At 40.1% G+C, this 18,028-nt stretch overlaps 1 long non-coding RNA gene across 1 annotated transcript; it reads left to right on the plus strand.

The window, feature by feature from the left end:
* The first annotated feature begins 7,275 nt into the window (after positions 1-7,275).
* Positions 7,276-17,863, plus strand: LOC143442645 (uncharacterized). Its single transcript, XR_013110981.1, has 3 exons — positions 7,276-7,398; positions 14,601-14,666; positions 17,735-17,863. It is a non-coding gene; the product is annotated as an uncharacterized LOC143442645 (long non-coding RNA).
* The last annotated feature ends 165 nt before the right edge of the window (positions 17,864-18,028 follow it).

The raw sequence follows: 18,028 nt of genomic DNA on the forward strand, positions 1-18,028 counted from the left end.
AACTAGTTTCTGTTATAGGATTGCCAGTCGCTGTCCACAGGAGAGCCTGATGTGATTGTCTACCAAGTGGACCCTCATGGTGAAAGTCAGCTACACCCCAAAACTGATGACTCCTCTAGACATCAGGAAGCAGTGTTGGAGACACAGACCCTATTTCCTTTTCACCATCGCTTCCCCCTCCCCTATTCTTTCTCCTTCTCTTTATAAGAAAAAGGGAGGTATGTTAGTATCCAGATCCAGCTTGGCAAACAGGCTCCAAACTCTGGAATGTCACACATAGGTGACATCTGTTGCCATGATAACCCTGCCTACCTTCCCAGATCCTGGGTCTCACACTCACCTGCCAACAGCCTACATCACAGCCTAAATAAAAAGCAGTCACAGCTTGAATAAAAAGCAGACTTTTCCCCACCTTTGACCCTTTTCCCTTGTCTTTTTCTCTCTCCTCTTTTTTTTTTTTTTTTTTTTTTTTTTTGGTTTTTCGAGACAGGGTTTCTCTGTGTAGCCTTGGCTGTCCTGGAACTCTGGAACTCACTCTGTAGACCAGGCTGGCCTCGAACTCAGAAATCCACCTGCCTCTGCCTCCCAAGTGCTGGGATTAAAGGCGTGCGCCACCACTGCCCGGCTTCTCTCTCCTCTTTTGTCCCTGTTCTTCCCTAATAAAACCTCCAAGTGGAACTGCTTTGGGTCGGCATGGTCTATCCAGGTGAGCTGCCATACAACACAAAATATACAATGTATTTTGGTCATTTTCACCCCCCCAATTGTTCTCATTCTCTTCCAAATTCCACTGAACACTTTCTTCTAAACAAGTTCCTCTCCCACTTAAAATTTATTTGAGTGTTTGCCTGCATGTATGTCTGTGTGCACCATGGGCATGCCTGGTGCCCATGGAGGCCATAAGAGGATGTCAGATCCTCTGGAATTGTAGTAACAGACAGTTGTGAGCCACCATGTGAGTGCTGAGAACCCAAACCAGGTCCTGCTCTTAACTGCTGAGTTGTCGCTTCAGATATCCCTTCTCCTAGTTTCCTGTCTTTGTTGTTTTGTTGTTGTTGTGTTTGTGCTTTAGTTTTGCTTGTATTGCTGTGATAAAATACCATGACTCAAAGCTAAGATAAGGGTCCATTATCAAAGGAAGCCAGGGCAGAATCTTGGAGGCTGAATGGAATGAAGCAGAGCCATGGAGGGATACTGCTCACTCACTTGTCCTTCATGGCTTGCTCAGTCTGCTGTCTTATACACCAGTACTATCTTTCCAGGGGTAGCAGAATCCCCTGTGGGATGGGCCTGCCTATATCAATCACTAGCCAATAAAATGCACTACAGATTTGCCTATAGGCAATCTGATTAAGGCTTTTTCTCAATTGAGGTACCTCTTCCCGGATAACCTTTCTAAAAACCAACCAGGACAATTGACACCTTGTCAACTTCACATACAAACACATCACTATTGAACAATAATCTTTCCTTTCTTGTGTATCCTCAAGGTCTCATGTTAATATCAGTATCTAAATATAAAACACATCTCAACTTCTTTTTATTGGATATTTTATTTATTTACAATACAGATGTGATCCCTTTTTCCCATTTCCCTTCCCTAGAACTCCCTATCCTATACCCCCTTTTCCTTTATGCTTTTATACTATTTTGATTATATACATGTATTAAAGTCAGTCCTAGGTTGAGGGTCTAGAAATACAATAGGTACAAATAGTCAAGGAACAAGCAATACAATAAACACAAATAGTCAAAGAAAAAGCAAGGCATTAAACCCAGTTACATGAACACACCCATGATCACTGTTTTCAAAGGCTTATCAGGATGACCAAAGTATCTGAGCCTACTTCCCTATCATACCCCAAGATCATTTTCATGTCTGAAGACTACTTCCTTGTTCTAGCCTAAAATTTAGATTCCTGTCTGAAATTACTTCTTTGTTCTGGCCTAATATTTAGATTCCTGCCTGAGATTACTTCTTTGTTGCAACCTATGATTTAGACTCCTACCTGAAATTACTTCTTTGTTCTAGTCTAATGTCATATTTCTGCTTGAAGACTACTTCCATGTCCTTGGCCAATGTAATATTTCTGCCAAGCAGTCCTTTTCCTTGTCATTGGCTCATGTCACCTTCTTGCCAAGCAGCCCCAAAGGCTCTCCCCCTCTCTCCCTTTTTTATTTTGTTAACAAGACTGAGTCTGTCTTAGGTCATTCTGACAAGAATGCCTTCCTTACCCATCATGGAATATGCATTATCAAAGGCAATGCACTTATGTCTTAGGTTGACAAGGCTCTGTGCAGAATGTTATCCGTCCTTGGCTTGCCAGCCTGTTAATTTAATAACTCTGTCTGAGGATCCATTTTCAGGTTTAAGCCATATACTTTGGCTGCCAACATGTTGCTGTTGTTAAAGATAAGCTTTAACAGGATGGGCAGGAATAAAAGTATTCCCAGGACAAGAAGGGGTAGCTTGATCAAGTTATATATGCCATTCCTGAGGTTTGCGCAAAATAGAAATACTGAGCTCAGGCCATGGATAATTTTATCAGCATTATTTGCAGCATCAAAGGTCAACAGAGTAGCATTCTTTAAATTCATAATCTCACTATGCAAAGTTAACACACCCAGAGAGGTATTAAGATTATGCCAAATATCCTACAGGTGTCTTTAAACTTTTTTCTAATTATAATGACAATCATCGTGAATTTCAAAAGTAACACTACTCCAGTGATATTTGTCATGACACTTGGGATGGCTCCTAACTCTTAAACCCTGAACTTCCTTCAGATAATTTGAATGGGTTATAGAGCATCATTCATTGTTCCAGATACCTATATAAATCCCTTTGTATACTCAATACATTAGTAACTTTTGCTAGATGGTTAACAAAAAAAGTTGTCTTAACTCCTTGTGTCAATGCTATTGCAGAAGCAGTGGTGCTATCAAGTAATGGAATTAAAGCTGTTATACCAGCAATAATCAAGCCTGCTATCCTCTTGCTTCTGCTTAAAGCCTAACTCACTTCTTCCAGCACTTTCAAGCTTTTTGCAGAGAATCAAGGTTTTCAAATACTCAGGGCAGTGAGACAGAAGCTGGTTGATAGACCCCCATAACAGACATGCCAGGTTTCAACACATTAACATAATTGAAAATTATACTGTTGATGCAACTTACAATAAATGCTGTAGAAGAGACAAGACCAATTTTTGCTTGACAATTGACAGAGCCTTAAAACATGCACTAACCCTTGTTTGAAATCCAGATCCTGTCCCAACATTATTTCTTGCTATCCTAACATCATAGCAAGCTACAGCTAGCTTCCAAATATGTCTCTGACAAAGTCCGATCCAGTCTTCCAAAAGTAAACTGTTATTTCCCATATTGGATTGATTTCTAGACCAGTACATGACTGAGTCCTAATTCTGGGCACCTTTAAGAAGAATACAAGAGACATAGCTTCTCCTTTTGATTCTCTATCCCACAAGGTCTAAAAACTTGGGCAAGGCAGCTTGTCCCATCTGGGATATAGTCAAGCAAAGGTGGGTCAGGAACATATGCCCAATACAGCTCCCCAGTCACCCTTGTCAGGGATCTCAGCAAGCTCACAGGTTGGCATCATTCTTTGTCTCAGCAACAGTATGTCTCACCAATCTTTTTAAAGTTCCATGGGCCTCTTCCACAATACCTTGTCCTTGAGGATTATACAAAATCCCCATAATAAATTTTTGACAAAAAGTCTAGACTGCTCATTTACAATTGCCAGACCCATTATCTATTTATTTTTAAATTGGATATTTTATTTATTTACCTTTCAATGTTATCTCCTCTCGCATTCCCCCCCCCCAAAAACTCTTATCCCATCCCCACTCCTCCTATTCATCTGAGGTTGGGTTCCCACTATCCTTCCTCCCTGCTATCAAATTCCCCAACACTAGGAAATCCAACTTTCAGGCACTAAGGCCCTCCACTTCCACTGATGTCTGACAAGGCCACCCTCAACTCCCTATACAGGTGGAGCCATGAGTCCCTCCCTGTGTGTTTTCAGACTGGAGGTTTTAGAATGGCTACTCCAGCTTGATTCATAGGACCATTTGCTTGAAAAATTTCCACCCTTTTACTCTAAGGTAGTGTCTGTCTTTGTTACTGAGGTAGATTTCCTGTATGCAGCAAAATTCTGGGTCCTGTTTACGTATCTAGTCAATTAGCCTATATCTTTTTATTGGGGGAATTGAGTCCATCGATGTTAAGGAATATTAAGGAGAGAAAATTTTTGCTTCCTGTTATTTTTGTTATTAGTGGTGGCATTGTTTGTGTGGCTATCTTCTTTTGGATTTGTTGGAAGAGGATTACTTTCTTGCTCTTTCTAGGGTATAATTGCCCTCCTTATATTGGAGCTTTTCTGCTATTATTCTTTGTAGTGCTGGATTTGTGGAAAGATATTGTGTAAATTTGGTTTTGTCATGGAATATCTTGTTTTTTCCATCTGTGGTGATTAAGACTTTTGCTGGGCATAGTAGCCTGGGCTGGCATTTGTATTCTCTTAGGGTCTGTATGACCTCTGTCCAGGATCTTCTCACTTTTATAGTATCTGGTGAGAAGTCCAGTGTAATTCTGATAGGTCTGCCTTTATATGTTACTTGTCCCCTTTCCCTTACTGCATCTAAAATTCTTTCTTTGTTTTGTGCATTTGGTGTTTTCATTATTATGTGACAGGAGGATATTTCTTTTCTAGTCTAGTCTGTTTGGTGTTCTGTAGGCTTTTTGTATGTTTATGGGCATCTTGTTCTTTAGGTTAGGGAAGTCTTCCTCTATATTTTTGTTGAAGATATTTACTGGCCCTTTAAGTTTGGAATCTTCACTCTCATATATACCTATTATCCTTAGGTTTGTTCTTCTCATTGTGTCCTGGATTTCCTGGATGTTTTGTGTTAAGAACTTTTTGCATTTTGCATTTTCTTTGACAGTTCTGTCAATATTTTCCATGGTATCTTCTGCACCTGAGATTCTCTCTTCTATCTCTTGTATTCTGTTGGTGATGCTTGCGTCTATGACTCCTGATTTCTTTCCTAGGTTTTTTATCCCCAGGGTAGTCTCCCTTTGTGATATCTTTATTGTTTCTACTTCAATTTTTATGTCCTGGACGGTTTTGTTCAATTCCTTCACCTGTTTGGTTGTGTTCTCTTGTAATTCTTTAAGGGATTTTTGTGTCTCCTCTTTAAGGGCTTCTACCTGTTTACCTGTGTTCTTCTCAAATTCTTTGAGAGTGTAATTTATGTCCTTCTTAAAGTCCTCTATCATCATCATTAGAAGTGATTTTAAATCTGAATCTTGCTTTTCTAGTGATATGGGGAATTCAGGATTTTCTTGTGCGGGAGAACTAGGTTCTAATGATGCCAAGTACCCTGGGTTGTTGATGCTTATATGCTTGTGCTTGCTTTTCACCATCTGGATCTCCTTAGTGCTACCTGCCCTGTCTCTGACTGGAGCCTGTCTTTCCTATTATTTTGGTTCTATCAGAACTGTGTGGGGTGGGTGTTACTACTAGGGTTATAGCTGGGACCGAAGATCTGCTCAGTGCTCAGGGCACAGACAGGAAGGAATCAGTGCTCCAGGCCAGGAGTGACTTCCTGGGTCCTTGTGAGTACCAGTTACTCCCTGTTTGGGGCAGCAGTTGCTGTCTCCTTGCCTAAGATACTGCCTGGCTTAGAGCTTCTGGAAGGCCCATTTCCTCTGGGTTCTGTGAGATTGGGGGCAGAGCTTTCTCTGATTTATCACTTTGTCTGCTACTCAGACATAATTTTCAAAAATGACAGCTTCTTTCTAAAACTGACTTTACCTTAATTATTTGGGATTAAAGGTATTTACTAAGGTCATGTTTGTATTCCAGCCAGAGAGATTAAAGATGTGTGCGAAGGGCTGAGTCACACCACAATAACACAATCTCAGGATTCACAATGTGATCAAGTATCTTGTAACACTTATATTTTCTGACATAACCTTTAACTCAGCCTCTACTCCACAGAGCCAAGAGTAGCAAATCATGAGATCAGCAGTAGGTGGAGAAATGTCCAAGCTGTCTCTAAAGCGATGGGTGTCATGAGTTTCGCTATGGACAAATGAACCAGTGAGATATATATATATATATATATATATATATATATATATATATATATGTGTGTGTGTGTGTATACACACATATATATGTATATATATACATATATATACATATATATATTATAATAGTCTCAGCATTTTTTTGTAAAATAATTTTATGGAAGTCATACATTCAGGGGAGTAGAATATGTTACAGTTCATTTTATACAATTAAAAATTCATATTGTCAGGCTGCTCTTCCAGAGGATCCAGGCTCAGTTCCTAGTGCCCACATTGCAGCTTACAACTGCCTGTAAGTTTCAGGGGATCCAACTGCATCTTCCGGCCTCCGTAGGCAATAGGTATATGTGACGCACAGCCACACATGCAGGCAAATTACCTATAAACATTAAAATAAAGCTACGGTCCTTTCGTTATTTTGTTGAGGACAGGTGAAAACGCCATCATAGACCAGCAAGGATTTGAGGGCTGTGATTAAACTTACACATTCTGCAGAGTCCTATTGTCCTCTGACTACCTAGAATTATTGAGCCTTAGGCCTCATCTTCTCTCTGAGCATTACCCCCATAAGTAGCCCATTATATCTTCCAGAACACCTTTCTTAGGCACCACCAGCTCCAGTAGTTATTTGGATCCATAACCTTTAACCAAATTTGCTTTCCCTCACTTTACTCCCAGCATCTCATCCCGCCCCGTCCAAGTCCACATACATACACCACCAGAAACTCCAGGACAACCAGGGACGTGTCTTTAAACATTCCGACTGCTAGACCCTCAGTGATTGAGTTCTGCTTAATCTAGCATATTTTAAACCCCTTAAAGTTAACTCCAAGGAACCCACCTTTAGAAGTCATTTCCCACCAGTTGCTAACTACCAGGTGCTAACTACTATTTTAGTCTCTTCCGGAAGTGTAGGTGAAACCAATCGGAGCCTGCAAGTCTACCCTTAAAAATGTGCTTCCATAGGGGAATTAGTGTCAACTCTAGCACTGGAGTTGAGCACTGAGAAACAGGTCGGACAGGTGAGGAGAGGATGCTGGCAGCCAAGGCTTCATGCCCCTCCCCTCGCTTGTGCACCTGAGCGGGGCCTTTGCTGGCGCAGGCGCAGTGAGAGTAAGGAGTGGGCGTTGCCGCTGGAGGGCGAAAGCGTTGAGTGGGAGCTGGAACTCTGCGCCCTCAGGCTGAGGCCTTATAAGTGAGGGGCTGTGCTGAGGAGAGGATGGACGAGGCCACCTCCCACGCCTGGGGAATCCGGGTGCCTCTGGCTTTGAGTTTCAGCTGCAGGTAATAACCTCGGACGCAGGGCTAGAGGACCAGCGGTCGGTGAGCGAGCCGGACGCCCTTAGCCACCCGCACTTCTCACGGGAAGCCCCGCGCTTCCTCCTCAGGAAGCCCCGCGTTCAGTTCGTGCAGGAGGAATGCTCAGAGTGGAGCCGAGCGGGGGCTCAACGCTCAGGTCGCGGGCCTCCCACAGCTTTCTCTGTTCGCAGCCTTCTCCCAGTTTGGCCTTCTGTCTATATAACCCAGGTCTTCCCGAATCCTGAAGTGGTCCGCCCGGGGTTCTACACCAATCATGAACTTTTACTAGGTCATGGACGCTGGGAGAGCCTAAAAGGCATGCGACTGGAAGCATCGTTTTCAGACATGGCCGGTGAACGAGGGTACCAATGAGGGATCTGGAGTAAAGTGCCGCATTGGGCAGTGAGCAGGCTAGTGTTTGTGCTGCTCTTTAGTTCATACCGCACTTCCAGGTGCGGCTCCAGGCTTCTGCCTGGTTACCTGATTTATTTATTTATTTATTTATTTATTTATTTATTTATTTAGGTTTGTAGCAGTGACTTGTGAGAGGTCAAACCCAAGCGTACTCATGTAGAATATTCCGCATCAGTTTATGTTGCCTTTAAATTTAAGAAATCACACGATTGGCTTCTGTTGCTTGTCTCTGGATTTAGGAGGTGTGAGTGTGGTAAACCTGTCATTTGTAATCCAAACGGGATAGTTTATCTTGACCACTTTTAAACTGTCTAGCAAAACTCCCTTCAGTTCCCAGAAAATGGGTTCCATCGAGGGGTTGTAGAAACTCCCTTCCATGTCAACATGCCAACCAATTTAATGTCCAAGAACTTGCTGCAGGGTGACTTTTCACTAAGTTCCTCAATTCAGACACCTGTAACGATTTACCACTTTTTCTTTCCTTGCTGCCTATGTTTGTCCATGTAGCTTTTATTGAATCTGTAAACTACTCAGTAGTGTATTATTACACTATCTCTACTTCTGTACATGGTTCAACACTCTCTCCCATTCTCGATTATCCACTTCCAATGACTGAAGAGATCCTCTGTCAGACATTCTTTAACTGTTGTGATCTGTTCCTAACCTGTGAGTAGCTTCAAGCATTTGTATAGTATAGATGTCACTGGAGAAATTGCAAAGCAGAAGTTAGTTTTTATTGGTTTTTGGAAACTGAAACCATTTTATAAATCTTAGGTTTTAAGAATTTTACAAGTTAAGCCCATCATTGAGTAAGTGAAGTCATACTTATTGCAGAGCCTTGCCTTACTATAATTCACCCTCCTGCCTTGTTACTCACTTAACTATAATTACTCCTTTTGCTCCAGTGAATATAGGTAGCTCTGCCTTGTCTCCCACCCCCCCCAACACACACACACACACACACACACACACACCCCTTTTATAAATATAGAAAAGAGAATAATGTTTGTTTCTTTTATATTTTATTTACATTTAAGATGCCATCCCCTTTCCACATTTCCCCTCCCTAGAACACCCCTGTCCCATGCCCCCCCTTTCCTTTTTGCTTTTATACGATTTTTAAAAAATGTTTATCAAAGGATTTATAAGTTTGGTAATGCTCAATCAGAAGCGTAACACAATACCCAACCTAGATATAAAAACTATCTTTGACTGGTGGAGACATGTGAACATCTGCCTCCATGCCCCCTCTCTCTTTCTCTCTCTCATCACCTAGCTTCTCCTCTTCTTCATCTTCTCTCCTTGTTCCATCTCTTCCTCTCAGTACTCCTTCCCATTTAGCTCCTCCTACATATCACTCTTCCTGTTAAAGTAGAACTTTTCTCTCAAAATACAGTTAGAGCATACTTATTCCTAATTGTACCAGTGAGGTACAAGATAGTCCTAATACCCAGCCCATCATTCTGTTGACTAACCAGAACCTCTGTCATCTCTTCTAACTAAAACACTTACTTTTGATCCTGGCTTTTTGGCTTTAGAATGAATGTCAGCTGAAAACCATCTACTCAGATCTTTTCTCTCAAAGTAAATAGCCAGGATTAGTTATGAGACTATAGGTCTTCAACCCCATCAGAAATCCAGAATGTCTGAGTTAACTGAAGTTATGGGAAGCACTAAGCATAGCTTCTAAAACTTAGCCAATTTATAGAGACCGCTGAACACCTGAAAAGCCCCTATACTACCGAACGTTGGAGCATCAAATCTTCAGCCTTCTAGCCCAGAATCATCTGACAGACCTTAGTGATGCAGGATTATTAAGGGCTGATTACTCTGTCTAGGCAGATATAATCAGTTGACTATTCTGCATGTGTGTCCTTTTCTGGACAGTAATTTGTCTGTAGATGGAGAGAGGCAATTCTTGCCTAGTGGCTGTCACCGAACAACTGTAGTATCTCCAAGGATGCTCAATTTCTTCTTAGAATCCATGACAGGAAGCTGTAAGGAGCAGACAGGTTTCTAATCAAAATGAACATTAATATATAAATATTTGTAGCATCAGTTCTATGGACTTCTGATGTTTTGAAAAACCAACTATCCATGTAAGGTAACCTGGACTGTTGTCTGTTCACTCCTCTCAGCTATTTCTAAATAAAATATGGAAAACACCCTAACAACAAACTCAAAACCATGAATTTGCTGTAGTCCCTTAACTCATAGGTTAACCGTCCCAAATCAGTTAAAAAAGGTCTGGGTCTAGGCCTTGTATTCCTAAATGTGTTATACAGGCACAATGCCCATGAGAGTATCAATATTCATCTCATTTTTATATTAATAAGAGGCTCATACCAATGAAAACCTTAAATTTGAAATCAAAGTAAATTTTGTACCATTTAAGAAATTATAACTTCATCTTGATAATAATTATACAGATTTCTACCAATAGGTTATGGCTATGCAATAAGTCCTAGCTAATCCCCCCTGTTCCAACAAAACCACTACTTTTCCCTAGAAAGACAGACCATTATTAACCACATTAGACCCCAAGCTCAGGGAATAGGGGCGCTGACTCTTCTTTAACTTCTTCAAGCTGATTAAAGGTGTTGAGATTTTAGAAGAGGGGTGGGGGGAAGAATAAGTTGATAAGCCTCTGATGCTGTGTCTTCACTGAATCCAGATGGAATTCCAGGACATCGGAGGTTTGGGCAGGTCTGCTCAGAATACCAACGCTGTGTATTCTGCAATATACAATTCTCAGAACAAGTTTTAGTATCAAGAAAAAAAAATTTCCCACCCCCAGGGGGTTGACATTTTTTTTTTAAGATGTTGGTCTGACAACTTTTTTTTTCAGCTTGTTAAAATTGGTTGTAGTATTTACGTTTCAGATTTTATCCCCTTACCCTACTTCCTCCCACCACCCAGAAACCTCCTATCCCATCCCCCTCCTCATGCTTCTATGAGGCAGTGACCACACCTACCCCCCCTCACTATCCCCTCCCCGCCCTCACACTCTCCCCCCACCCCACTGTGTGTTCTTTTTTTTTTATGGGACCAAGAAACTCCTCTCCCACCTATGTCCGACAAGGCCATCCTCCCCTACATATACCTCTGGAGTCTTGGGTCCCTCCCTATGTGTTCCCAGGCTGGTGGTTTAGACCCTGGGGGGCTCTGGTTGTTTGGTATTGTTGCTTTCCACCTGGGGTCACTAACCCTTTCTGCTCCTTCAGTCCTCTCACTAAGTTCTCCATTGGGAAACCCCTGATCATATCAGTGGTTAACTGTGAGCGTTGTCCTCTGAGTGTGTTAGTCTTTGGCAGACCTCTAAGGAGACAGCTATATCATGTTCCTCACATTATGCACTTCTAGCCATCCACAACAGTGTTTAGCTTAGATGGCTGTACATGGGGTGAATACCCAGGTGGAATAGTCTCCTGATGGCCCCTCCTTCAATTTCTGTTCCATGTTTTGTTTCCCTATTTGCTCCCTTGAACATTTTTGTTTCTCGTTCTAAGTAGAACTGAGGCATCCCCTCTTGGTCTTCCTTCTTCATGAGCTTCATGTGGTCTGTGGGTTGAGTCTTTGCTAATCCAAGCTTTTGGGCTAACATCCGTGGAGATATGTTTGTGTAACTATCTTCTTTTGGGGTTTTTGGAAGATTACTTTCTTGCTTTTTCTAGGTTGTAGTTTCCCTCCTTGTGTTGGAGTTTTCCACCAATTATCCTTTGAAATGCTGGATTTGTGTTGAGATACTGTGTAAATTTGGATTTGTCATGGAATATTTTGGGTTCTCCATCAATAATGATTGAGAGTTTTGCTGGGTATAGTAGTCTGGGCTGGCATTTGTGTTCTCTTAGGGTCTGTATGATATTGGTCCAGGATCTTCTGGCTTTTATGGTCTCTGGTGAGAAGTCTGGTGTGTAATTCTTATAGGTCTGCCTTTATATGTTACTTTGCCTGTTTCCCTTATTGCTTTAAGTATTTTTTCTTTGTTTTGTACATTTGATGTTTTGACTATTATATGACGGGAAGTATTTCTTTTCTGGTCTAAACTATTTGGAGTTCTGTAGGCTTCTTGTATATTTATGGACATCTCTTTCTTTAGGTTAGGGAAGCTTTCCTCTATAATTTTGTTGAGGATATTTACTGGTCCTTTAAGTTGGGTGTCTTCCCCCTCATCTATACCTATTATCCTTAGGTTTGGCCTTCTCATTGTGTCTTGGATTTCTTGTATATTTTGGGTTAGTAGCTTTTTGTATTTTGCATTTTCTTTGACAGTTGTGTCAATGTTTTCCATGGTATCTTCTGCACATGAGATTCTCTCTTCCATCTCTTGTATTCTGTTGGTGATACTTGTGTCTATGACTCCTGATCTTTTTTTTAGCTTTTCTATCTCCAGGGTATTGTCCCTTTGTGATTTCTTTATTGTTTCTACTTCCATTTTTAGATCCTGCATGGTTCTGTTTAATTCCTTTTCCCGTTTGGTTGCATTTTCTTGTAATTCCTTAAGGGATTTTTGTGTTTCCTCTTTAAGGGTTTCTATCTGTCTACCAGTGCTCTCCTTAAGTTCTTTGAGAGTGTTATTTATGTCTTTCTTAAAGCCCTCTATCATCATCATGAGAAGTGATTTTAATTCTGATTCCTGCTTTTCTGGTGTGATGGGGTGTTCAGGGCTTGCTCTGATGGGGGAGCTGGGTTCTGATGATGCCATGTAACTTTGGTTTTTGTTGCTTACGTTCTTGCTCTTGCCTTTTGCCATCTGGTTAACTCTAGTGCTGCCTGTACTTGCTGTCTCTGACTGAAGCCTGTCTTTCCAGTTATCTAGCTTGTGTCTGATCTCCTAGGGGTCCAGATGTCTCTGTGATCTTTTCCAGCTGCACTGATTACAGTGGTACTTCTAGGATGCCTCAGGATATTGTGCCTCCAAGGTAGTAGTCCAGCTAGGTGTCTGCTGTTCTGGGTGCAGTGTCTCCTCTAGAATATCTCAGGATATGTTGTCTGACGCTCTGAGTTCAGTTGTTCCTCTGTGGCTCTGAGTTGAGTGGACCTTCCAGTATGTCTCAGGTGGAATCCGGGGTCCACACAACAGCAGACCTGGCAGAGGTCTGATCCAGGCCTCAGATCTGAGAACTAGTTTCTAAGACACTGTCCAAGTTAGAGCGCCTGGGATCCCTGCTTCCTCTGGGTTCTTGGAGGTTGGGGACAGAGCTGCCACCCAAGATCTGCTCAGTGCTCTGGCCCAGACCGGAAGGGACCCGAGAATAATGTTTAAAGTAACATCAAGAAAGGGTATAAAACACCTTAAAAGAAATTTTCATGTCTTTTTCTCTTGATGAAGAAAGGTGACTGCCAGAAACAACTACGCTAAGCTTATCTGAGGTAACAACTCTGTGCTTCCTGGATGCCAGAGGAATCCCACTGTGACACATATGGCCAGTCTTCCTTGCAGTTCTGGACATTTCTAACAGGCAGTTTTAGATCTTCAGATAGAGAAAGCAATTTTATTTTTAAAGCATTTATTCATTCATTCACTCATTCAGTTGACATATCATCAGTCCCCTAGTACATAGTATAGACTGAGCTTGGTTCTGAAAAAGAGCAAAATATTGGCCAATCAGGTGCTTATTTGCTTGTAGACTTGTGACAGAACTAAGGTGCATAAACAGATCTATAGACTACTAATAATTTATTATTTTCTATTATTTATTTATTTTGTATTGTTCAAATCTTATGAGTATATAACAGTTTTAAAAAAATTGAAGTAGATATCGTTTTGAAAGAAACTATTTTAAAAGATCTACTGTACCGTATGGCAGAGAAATAGTTCATTTGATAGTGTAAGTGCTTGCCTAGCATGAAATGGGCTTCTATTTCTAACATCACATTAAAAAAAAATTCAAAAGTGGGCATACCTCTAATCCCAATCCCAACATTCCAACTCAAGTTGAACCAGAAGTTCAATATTGTCCTGGGGCAACAAAGAGAATCCAGTTATAGGAGGCCTTGTCAAAAAAGAAAGAAAGAAAGAAAAAAAAAAAAAAGAAAAATCCACAATGTTTGTAAAATATTTAGAGTTAATGTTAGGAAGAATTTGCATTCTCACAGAAGAGTTGTAATGCAGATGAACTTTTCTTATAGTTCTAGTGGCCTATAAAATTCATAGAGATAGGTGTATTTCTTCCTTTTAATGGATTAGCAATTTGGAGAGGAGGTGAGTGGTCAGCTCTTCTCCTCTGCAGTGTATCATATTCTGCAGTAGGAGCTGCTAGATGTGGAGGCTGAAGCATGCCTTTGCTCACTTACAATACTGTGCTTTTCTCTGCAGGACTTCCTTGTTATTGTCACTGTCCACCAGTAGAGGGCAACTAGTAAATCATGTGTCCTGAAAATGATGCAGGAAAGTGCACTGACAAAAAAAAAAAAAAAAAAAAAAAAAAAAAAAAAAAAAAAAAAAAAAAAGCATTTATTTAGGTTTCTTTCTGAATACAGTTATAAATGTTTTTCTTATGCCATTTAATCTTCACATCCACTCTGTAAAACAAACATTGCATTTCAAGTATAAAATAGAATCTCTGGCAGCTTGTGGTATTATAAGTCTCTTGTGACTAGCTTTATCTTAATACCAAATATAAGACAGCTTGACATCAGGCTCTGGTCCTAAATGGCTCACAATGCCAAGAACAGTCAAATTACTACTTTTGTTTCCATTGGTCAAACAGAGTCATGAAGAAAACTTTATAGACTTTGAATAACCATACTTTCATGTCAACATAATCTAGGACTTTAGACAAAAGGATTGAACTGGATTATGTGGAGAACATGCACGAGGACGACTGCTGTTGAAAGTAAGTAGATATATATGAATTAGTCTACCACCTAGAATTAACCACATCATTTGGATAGTCCATATTTTCTTCACTGCTTCTGAAGTATGTAATCAAAATGCCAGCATCTAGTAGTTCCTTTGTAAATGTTAATTGATTTCAAAGCTATAGGATACCTCACTGTTAGCTGGGATTGTTGGAGGGTTTTGTTTGTTTGTTTGTTTAAATATTGTCCTTAAAATTTTAGTAGTTCTGAGGATGTGGCTCGGTGGTAAAGAACTTGCCTAACACTCATAACGCTTTTTATTTTAGTGTCAATAACACACACAAACACACAGACAGAGACAGACAGAGACATAGAAAGACACAGAGAGAGAGAGAGAGAGAGACAGAGACAGAGACAGAGAGACAGAGAGACACAGAGAGAGAGACAGAGAATGAGAATATGAATATTCTAGAGTGGACTTTAATTCAAACTCCTAATAGCTTTACAGGCTTTAGTTAGTCTATGCTGCAGAAGTGGTGCTCATGTCCCATGAACACAGAAGCCCTTGAGTTGTTGGTTCCCCCAAAGAGTCTGTGTATGAGTTGGAGGAAGCTTTGTTCTCAGTGTGGAGAGAGGAATAGAGAAAAGATGCATTATTAATTTCTTTCCCAAACTCTCTTTTCAGTGACAAGTTTTTTTTTTTATTAAACATGTACTTGACAGAACTTTACAAATTACAGTAGGACAGTTGACCTACCCAGAAGTTTTGGAGGAAAAAGGGAATCATGTTTTTCTACTTCCTGGTTAAGGACTTGCTTTATGCTAAGATAGTTGCTCAAATCCAAATGTCTTTAGAGTCTTCGATTACCTTGGCAAACCATTATCTAAATATTTCCATAAACTCTTGTGTGAACATCTAGTTTTTTTAATTCTTATGGAATGGCTTAAGCAATGACTAAATCCAGTATTGAAAGGATACTTCAATTGTTTCTGAGATTTTTCCCCTAGTCTGGTTCTAAGGCTAGGGAGTCTAAGTTGGAAGCATGAGTGCTAATGATGGAGTGGAATAGACTCCCCATCATCAATTCTACCAGCCAGTGTGTGATTCAAGCCTTGATCTACAGAAGGCAAGAATCTGCAGGAAGTATATCTCCTACCTGCCAGTTTTAAACTTGTGTAAGATCCATGCCATATTTTTGGCTTAGATCCCTAACTGGCACCAGGAACTTCTGGAAGAGATTAGGGGCAGTGACAATGAGTCCTATCAGAATGTACCTAAAGTATAGCCAGTTAGCCAGATGCTGTGTTATGCCTGCCTTTCCTCACTAGGATAATGGTCTAAGAGTTAGGAGGAGGGGGGATGGGATAGGAGGTTCCTGGGTGGTGGGGGGAAGTGGGGTAAGGGAATAAATTCTGAAATGTAAATATAATACCCAATTTAAAAAAAGAGTTATGAGTATAAACACAGAATAATTATTATTCTTAAAGCATTTAAAAATTCTTTAATTTTGTTGGATCTAGGGCAGTCATCATTCTGTTTAATAATGAATGGCTCAGGTTTCCCTTGTGTTGCAGACAGATATTAAGAGCCATCAGGTCTTGTCAGATACCTATTCTTAGACAGTTGTCTTCAGTGTCTTAACTTAGCAAGAAGTTCTCTTTGACTTTGAAAAAATTATTGATAGTTACATGCAAAATATTCTATATTAATGAGGTAAACAGAACAAGTCTAAGAAGTAGAGTAAATGATGGAATAATTAATAAGAAAATAGTGGGAGGTTATAATCATTTATACATTATTGAGAATATGCCATACCAAGAGTGTCCAAAAGAAAAGCAGTAGTGCAGACTGAAACACAAAGGAGGTTATAGCTATGGGTATATTTAGACATAGAACTTACTTTTGTATTTAAATATCTTTTTTTGTTTACTTGAAGAGACCATTTATGTTTTTTAACAGGCTTTAAGTTGAAGCAACTTTAACTTTGTGATATTCCTGAAGCTATAAAGACTCAGAAAGGATAGATCTTACTCAAGTGAATGACTGAGTTCCTTCCGTCTAGGTGGAGTGAACTTCTTTGCATATTGAGATGTCAGCAAACATCAGAAGATATTTGTGTCCCAACCAAGAGGCATCTGAGTAAAGTCTGTCTCTTCATAAAGAATATGTCATTCCATTTTCTTAGCTTAAGATAGTGGCATAGTATAACCTCTAGGTTATTACCAACACAGAGCAAAAAGGACTTGGGACTCTTATGCATTGTGGGTGCCATAGTTTCCTGCCTTCAACAAAGACACAAATAACTAGAGTAGTCAGCTATTCTCAGATAACATAAACACAAAGTTCCTTAATATTTTTTCTCATCTGTGTATGACAACAGAATCTCACTGAGTCTATTAGCTTTATTCTTACTGAGTGGCCCAAGTCCTCTGTTTCTGTATGAGGTGGGCTTATGCTTCATTTTGGCACATAAGTATAAAGCTGTGTAGCTCAGAGCACTGTTGCAGTGTATAAACACCATACTTATCTACATGTCAGTATGAAGTATGACATCAAATGTTTTTTAATTTGTAAAGAAAGTGTAACAAAGTAATCAGTTGAGAAAAAAGACACAAAAAGGGACATAGATATAAAACACATTTTGGTAAAAATGGTTAAAAATGCTTTCAGATAAGAAAGGATTTGATATGGTAGGTCTGTCCTAAAGTAATCAGTGTTCCAAATGTACATAAAAATTTAGGAAAAACCCAGAAAGATTAAGCACACCACAGAAGGTCTATGTTAAAAAGGTCTATGAGAGGCAAAAACTTGAAGATAGTAATTTATGATTAAGTTTATATTCATGGCCTGCAGGCAGATCAACAGATAAAGGTACTTGCCACCTCATAATGCAAGCCTGTGATCAGAGTTCCATCCCTAGAAGTCTCTTAAAGGTGGAAAGAGAGAACAAACTCTATAAGCTGTTCTTGGAGTTCTGCATGCATGTTGGAGCATGTGCCTTATCCACCATACAATAATAAAAATATATGACTTTATTGTAATTAATCATTATTTTTAAAGCCCTAACAACAGATGTTATTTGGTGCTTATTTTATTGATCAGTCTACTGTGGACACTATGAAGATGCTACAGAAGCAAGAAACAGGATACAAATACTCCAAGATAACTTTTAAATTTGACTGTTGGAATTTTCTACAACAAAGTTGAAAGAGAGATAGTCCAAAAGGTCCAGGAAAAAAAGATTAGAGGCAAGAGAACAAGCAGAATCCAACTAGGACTCTCCCCACTAATGGTTTTGTAACAAAGGTCCACTGTCATAAATAAAGGGCGGGGCAGGGCAAGCTGGTTGCCAAAGTTCCAGTAGCTTTTATTCAGTTTCCCACCAGTGTGGGACAG

This window comes from Arvicanthis niloticus, chromosome 6 (assembly GCF_011762505.2).
Source record: "Arvicanthis niloticus isolate mArvNil1 chromosome 6, mArvNil1.pat.X, whole genome shotgun sequence".
NCBI classification, from domain to species: Eukaryota; Metazoa; Chordata; class Mammalia; order Rodentia; family Muridae; genus Arvicanthis; species Arvicanthis niloticus.